Source organism: Anopheles cruzii, chromosome 2 (assembly GCF_943734635.1).
Source record: "Anopheles cruzii chromosome 2, idAnoCruzAS_RS32_06, whole genome shotgun sequence".
Lineage (NCBI taxonomy): Eukaryota > Metazoa > Arthropoda > Insecta > Diptera > Culicidae > Anopheles > Anopheles cruzii.
This window is the reverse complement of record NC_069144.1, coordinates 27,213,001-27,220,097: the sequence shown is the minus strand read 5'-3', so window position 1 is coordinate 27,220,097 and position 7,097 is coordinate 27,213,001. Positions and strand designations below refer to the sequence as shown.

Below are 7,097 nucleotides of genomic sequence, written 5' to 3'. Positions count from 1 at the left end.
GTGCACGAGAGAAACGAGCGATCGAACGAGCAAGCGAGAACGGGAGATAGTTCTTCCTCACACAGGGTGCCGGAGTCTGGAGGACTTGGAAAAAAAATCCGTCAGATTTTCTAAATAAAAATAAATCCGACGGTGGCGGCGCACACGCACAGCCAGCCAGAGGGCCCCAGCATTGCACACGCATTTTCATTGTGCACACACACACACACGCAGAGCCAAGTCTCGGATGAATTGTTTCTCTCTATCTCTCTCTGTCTCTCTGTGACGCGCTGTACGCCGTTGTTGATTGGTGTGTGTGTGTGTGCGTTTGTGTGCGACGCCTTATTTATCTGTCATTCCCCGAGAGGCACACAGCACTCACGCACACAACCAAGACTCGAGAACAGCCCACCCGCACACCAGCACCCCTCACGACCTTTTTTTGCTCCATCGCCTCAAGAGTATACAGGCAAATGGCTTTTTTATTTCATTACTTCTTTTTATAGCGCGTTGTTCTTATATGCCTGGATGTATGTATATGTTCGTTTTTTGCCGGCGCACACGATGGACCACTAGAATATGCTGCATACACCCTCGCTCACGTTCGCTCGATAATGATGATAACAATGTTAACAAGAATAATATGTCAAAACGATGGCCCAGTGAGAGCAAGCGAGACAAAACGCGCGTCCTCAGCCTACCTTTTGCGCGCGCGCGCATGTGTGTGTGCGTGTTTGTGTCACCAGTCTTCTTCTTCTTGTGCTTCACGAGGACGCGATGTATTTAATACACCCGTCATACATACGACGGGGTGAGGCGACCTCACACCACCATTCACCGCCGCCGCCGCCGCTACCAACACTAGGCACGTTACGGGTGTTACGGGGGCCAAAACAGGTTACGCCGTAGCCCGGGGGAGGGAGGGTGGAAACATAGGCCACACGGCGAAAAGAAAGCAAAAAATGTATGTTGCCATTAGAGGCACCCGACATACACACACAAACACACTCCGGCTGCCACGACAAACTCCGTCTGCAGCAGGCGATGATGGTCGTCATCACCACCACTACTACTACTACTACTACTACTGCTGCGCGATCCGCCACAACGGAGAAGAAATAAATAGAAGAGAGAGAAGAAAAAAGCGTAGCACAGCCGACGGACCAAGCCTGGGCTGCGACGATGGGGTGGGTTGCGCCGGCAGTGAGGTCGGCAGGGTGGCAGCAGCAGCCCTATAAAAACGCATCGCAGCCAGGCCAGGAATCCCCTAGAGCGTCGAGACTTTTCTTTCAACATAAAATCATAATTTTGACACAAGAAGTGCTACCCTTCGAAAGTAAGTCACATTTTGATCACCATGCATCGATAAATCGGTAACACGCGTTTTGTGCGTAACCTTTGATGTGAAGAAATGTAGATAAGAATATGCAAAATAGTAAAGAAATATGATCGAAAACATCAAAACGAAATAAGAAAATTTTGCACTAAAAACACATTTAATACGAACAAACGATGGAGATCGAACGAATAAATTGAAAACTGAAATTGAACTGAAAGTTGACAGTAATCTTCGTCGCTAAATAATTATTTTGAAGGCATATTATGTAAATTAATTAATGTATTTCTCATGTCCGTAGCATTCATGGTGCATTCGCACATTGTTCGTCGTAACATGGTTTTCGCTTCGGTTTTGAACCTAATTTTCGTTTCAAATTGGTGCGATTGGTGTGACGTATTCGATCGGCTTCCCTTCTCGCTGCCCGTTGGCAAAACTCGCGCCAGCTGAATTTGACTCAAATGGTTGGAACACTATTCCAATGTTGCTCAAATTTACCCATATTTTGTATGGGAGCACCCCCCCCCCCCTACCCCCGGCCCCCTTGTGTCAAATTTTGTTATGTTACGTTATTGTTACGGACCGTGTGGCCCCGCAGTAACAGATGAAGATCAATAACAATTTAAGGAACAAATAAGACATGAACGATTTGACGTAAAATTATCATCCGGACGCAATTTTCCTATAACATACAAAACTACAAACTTTTAACAAATGCAAACAAATTTATATTGCTATTTAAAAGAATTACTTTCTGTTAATTTAATCAATCGCATCGGAACTTTTCAAAAACACATTTTGTGCATTTTTTTTATCAGTGCTAGAGGTACCGAAACGTAACCGCGATTGACGACGATGGCCTCCAGACTCTGTGTCTTAGCACACGCGTGGACACTCTGTGGTACCCCCTCTCCCCCGCCCACCCTCCAAGAGCCACGCGAAGTGGGTGGAAGAAGGAAGTAGTGAGGTTTTTTTTACCCAACCGAGGGTCATTCTTTTACTTCTTTTTGCAAACGCGCGTTGTGCCCGCCACCAGCGCCGTCGTGATCATCGTCGCGGTGGAGATTGCGCTGGTGGTGGTGGGGTGGGTGGTGCTGCTTGCGTTGCGTTGCGTTGTCATGTTGTGTTCTTCCCCATGCGCGCGCTCTCTCTCTCTCTCGCGAAAGACCTTGGTCGACCGATGGAGGAGTTCCAGGCGTCTCGTGGTCCCGCGGTAAAGGGTGGGAGTTGCGGGCGCGGGCGGGTGTTCGGAAAACAAAACGGAAGCAAACAGCCAACAACTCCACCGCCACCGCCACCGCCCGGAGACCCCTGAAGGCGAAGCACATACAGTGCTGTCAAAATGTTTAAGGCTAGCGGTTTTAAGGTGCGTTAAGCGAACCCAAGCTTGCAAATACTTTTGGGTTGCATAAAAGCATCGCTGACGAGGATGCCAGCCGGTCAATCAATGCTGCGGTTGGCGTGGACGGGAACGAAAAAAACATTGGCGGACAATCGATACGCCGACGCCGGGCGCGTCCCGTTATCAGGCGCGTGTGTGCCACTGTAGTAGCCGAGCGGAACAAAACCTCCCGAGACTGATAGGACCCGCGGGATAGATCGGAGATCGCGAGGAACTAGGTGCGCGAGAATACATAGGAGCGCACAATGCCGGTGTGACGGTGGTATGCGCCTCTACATATTGTTTCCATCTGTCTGTCTGCCTGCCAGCACCTACTGTCTCTCTCTCGCTCTCACCTTGACCAACAACAACGTTGAGAATTTTGACGTGTTGAGGTCGGTCGATGAAACCCGCCAAGGGATGGGTACTCCTCCAAGGGTCAGCACCCACCTCTTGGTTCCACCCGTGCACACATACACAGACGTCTCACCACACGGTGGCACGTGGCTCTCTGGTTAAAGAACGCAAAAGCGAAACTAAAGAAAATAGAAACGTCTCCCAAGAAAACGGCATGCCGGGCAGCAGAGCAGTGTCGTGCGGCGGCTGCGGCGACACACGTTAGTAAATAGGGGTACTCCGCCGCCTCCCGCTCGAATGGGGTTTACCCGCAGTTAGCCTTGTAAAGTATGAGGCACAACATTTACGGTTCTGCCAAAAAAAAAAAGAAACAAACCCTAGATAGACACCTTAATGATGGTTTTATTGCCGAGTGTCACGAGCTCAACGTCAATAAAATGCTGACTTCGTCATTAATAGTGAATGCATTTATATTGTTTTGAGTACGGAAAATGCGCTTATCATTGCATTCCAATTGAATTACTTTAATCGTATGAACCGTATGAATTTAACTGTCAGAAGTTATAAACTTTAGACATTTTTCGTTTCTTCGATTTCAATCTATTTTGTAGTACATGTTACACGCAAGACAATAATTGAAACCTTTCTGATAATGAATAGAATAAAGTGTTGCGTCTGTGAGATGAACCCGTTTTCAACAAAAACTCCGTTCAGCCCTTTAATTTTTAAAGTTCAAACAACCAACGGCATCGTGTTTAAGAACCACCGACCAAGTGGCAAAAAAATGAGTTGTAAAACATAAAACAATACCATTCCCTAGAAAAAGGGCACACCAACGAAACACACCGGGGCCACCTAAACGCACCCCGCCGATGCATCCATCTTTTTCTGTTCACCGCCACAAGCAGGCCGCCGCTTTCTGGACGCACACATCCGCACACGGTGTGTATCCTCTCTCTCACCTATTTCCCATCCAGAATGTCCTCCTTTAGCCAACCTCATTTCCCAATTACACAAGCCTCTCGCACACCAAAACAAACGCCGGAGGCTACTACTGACTGCGGTGGCCATATATTTCCTATCGGCACCCGTCCTTCTCCGGCGAACGCAGATCCGGAAGGCGGGCAACCTTGGAGAACGCGGAACGACGGCGAGAAGCATGGAACGCCGCACCGCCACCAACAACCACCACACAACTACATCCGCGCACGCCAAATGACGGCCACCAGCGCGCCCCGCGCGTCACGCATCACACTTCACGCAGGGCCCACAAAAAAGGCCTTCCTCGAGCGTGAGAGTGAGACAGAGTGAGCTGTTTCTGTCAGGCACACGGGCCAGAGAGCAAATAGAACACATAAAACTCTCTCACACTCACGCAATCGATGGTTTCGATTGCGCGAGATGATGCTCGCACCAATACCAACACTGCGCAGTCGTCCCCCAGGTTTTTTTTGTAACGATCGAAGGTGGCATATTTGGTGAGAGCTGATGCCCAGTGAACAATTTTGAGTGACCGAGGTACCCCTCCGCCTGAGGAGGGGACGAGGAAGGCTGAAACGAGTGAGCTCGAACGCCCCTCTGCCTGCGGCAAAGACGAGAGGGGGTGGCGCGACGCTCGCTGCAGTGAGCAGGCCGGCTCATGAGGGTCCGCTCGTAGGCAGCGGCGGAAAAGAGCGGAGGAAACCACGAGAGGAGGGAGTTTCACGCGCGAGCTTGTGGGTTTGAATTACCTGGGAGGGAAGGGCGGAAGGGCCGAGACGCGAAGCGACCGCGAGCATGTGGAAGACGAACGGACGAGGGAAAGGGAAAGGAATAGAAAAAAAGAGACAGCGAGGTCGAGCAAGCCGGCCGAAGCAGTCTAAAACTGTCTGAGTCCAGGAAAGCATGCTGCCGGGACTTAGACCAATTTTGCTCTGCAAATTTACCTTGCTCTAAGTGCCATTTTCTCAATTTGTTACTCCTAAGTGCAATGTTCCAAGTGCAAGTGCATCTCGTACCATCATGTTTGATCCTGATAAAATAATACAGGTAAGTTTATTGGACAGTGTTCAGTGACAGCGAAATAATGTTCAAAAGTTTTCACTTTGCTCGTTTCAGTGTCAACTGTGTCACAACTGTGTCTCGTCAGTTGTCTCGTCAGTTTGTGGAAAAGGTAAGAAAAAATGACAGGATTGCAATGCAAACAATCTAACAACAATTTAATTTCTTCTCTTCCTTAGAGAAATGCATCGAAGACCACGCGTGAAATAATCTACGCACAAACATAAACCCGGCTGGACCCACCGACAATGTGTGTACGCGGAACAATGTGTTCGACGGATGCCACTACCGCCACCAACGCAGACCTCACACACAGCCAACGCTGCATAGCGCCAGGAATGCACGAATAGGTAGGGAAGTGAAACCGTGAAATAGACGAGTGAGCGAAAGAGACACAAAAAAAACCGAAAATAAACCGAAAACCGAAAACCGAAACCAAACCCTGCATTTTTACTTCGGGAACCGACAGGGGATACGAGAGAAAGAAAGAGGGAGAGGGCACATATGAGAGAGGGAGACGACAAGGGGCACGCTCGAGAAAAAAATCGGGTTACCAATTTCTGCCATCGGGGTTTTCGGGCCATCTCACAAGGGAGTTCTAATGGAGAAATTACATTGGTAACCCGATGGTAACCCGTCGGTAACCCGATGGTAACCGGATGGTACCTCGATTTTCCATAGTGAGAAGAGCGTCGGTCACTCAAAATTGTTCACTGGGTGGTGAGCTGGTGAGAAGCGCACGGCGTGAGACAATTTTCTTCGCCTCGCCAACAGCACAACAGCATTATTTCCTCCTTTGGCTTACTCACGGCACGCACACATCGGAGCGAAGAAAACCGTGAGACAGAGCTGGTGATGGTGAAGAAAATGGTATCATCACATCGCTCTTTCTCGCTAGGATTCCGCGCCCCGTGCTCACCTCAGCGCGATGTGTGAGTGGGAAAGAGTTACTTTTGTTTTCGTTCTTTTCTTTTCTCTCCTTCTCACCAGCGAGAAGGCCCAAATCGTTCTCACGCGCTGGCCGATCGAAGGTGTCGAATATTTTTATTGGTTCCATACAAAAAAAATGGATAAGAAATTTTAAAAAAAATATTGGACAAGAATAAATGCAAAAGATGCGAACACCACAATTAAATGGTGATATTGACATGACAAAATTTCCGCAAGCCGAACTGTAACAACTGAAAAGAATCCCCTTTAATATTGCGCGATTCCACCAGATGCGTTTGAGCCGCAAGCTGCAACACCTCCGGGGAGGACCTCCGGAAAGGTGGTAGGTGCGTGCAGCTGCCAAAATGTCAACGTTAGACGGAGGACGGATGATACCCGGGACGCGACGCGGGGTTCGAATTGAAACGATATTTCTTCTCTGTTCTGGCGGGATCCGCACTGCGGATTGGCAGAAAAATTACCGTCACACCTGAAGTCGAAAAGCCGCGCGGCTTCGATGGCGATTAACAGCTTACACTTTGAAGAAACGATGGTCGGTCGCCGGGACGCGAGAAGAAGCAAGAGTTGGGCGTTCGGGCGCGCACAAAAACCCGGCCAGGCCAGGCCATGGGTGGGAGGGGGGCGCACCTTTAATAGTGCGCTCTCGGCGGCCACGCAGAACCAATGCGCGCGGTGAAGAAGGCAGGCGAGAGGGGAGCCTGGGCAGTTGTTCGGTTGATCGGAAAACCTGTTTCATCCATGAAAACTGTGGCCAAGTGTTGTCGGCGGCTGTGGCGGTGGCGGGAGCAAGGTGTGAGAGGTGGTGCGCGCACTCTGGCCATGTTGGTAGCCAGCCGCCGGCGGCGCAAGAACGCGGGATTCGGGGTTATGTTTTTTTTATCCCTCTCCCTACTGTGTCTCTTGTCTTCTCCGTGCGCACGTCTTCGCTTTGTTCTTGTGGCTCATAAAAAAGTGAAAAGAAAACGAACGGGCGAAAGATGGCGTAGAAAAGAAGCTACAAAATCGACCGAAGACGGACGGAAGAAGCACTGACGACGGCGACGACGATGATCA

General features: G+C 49.6%; 1 long non-coding RNA gene across 1 annotated transcript; it reads left to right on the top strand.

The window, feature by feature from the left end:
- The first annotated feature begins 4,937 nt into the window (after nt 1-4,937).
- LOC128268048 (uncharacterized) lies at nt 4,938-5,504 on the top strand. The gene is made up of 3 exons (XR_008269125.1): nt 4,938-5,081; nt 5,151-5,205; nt 5,273-5,504. It is a non-coding gene; the product is annotated as an uncharacterized LOC128268048 (long non-coding RNA).
- Nucleotides 5,505-7,097: the final 1,593 nt, after the last annotated feature.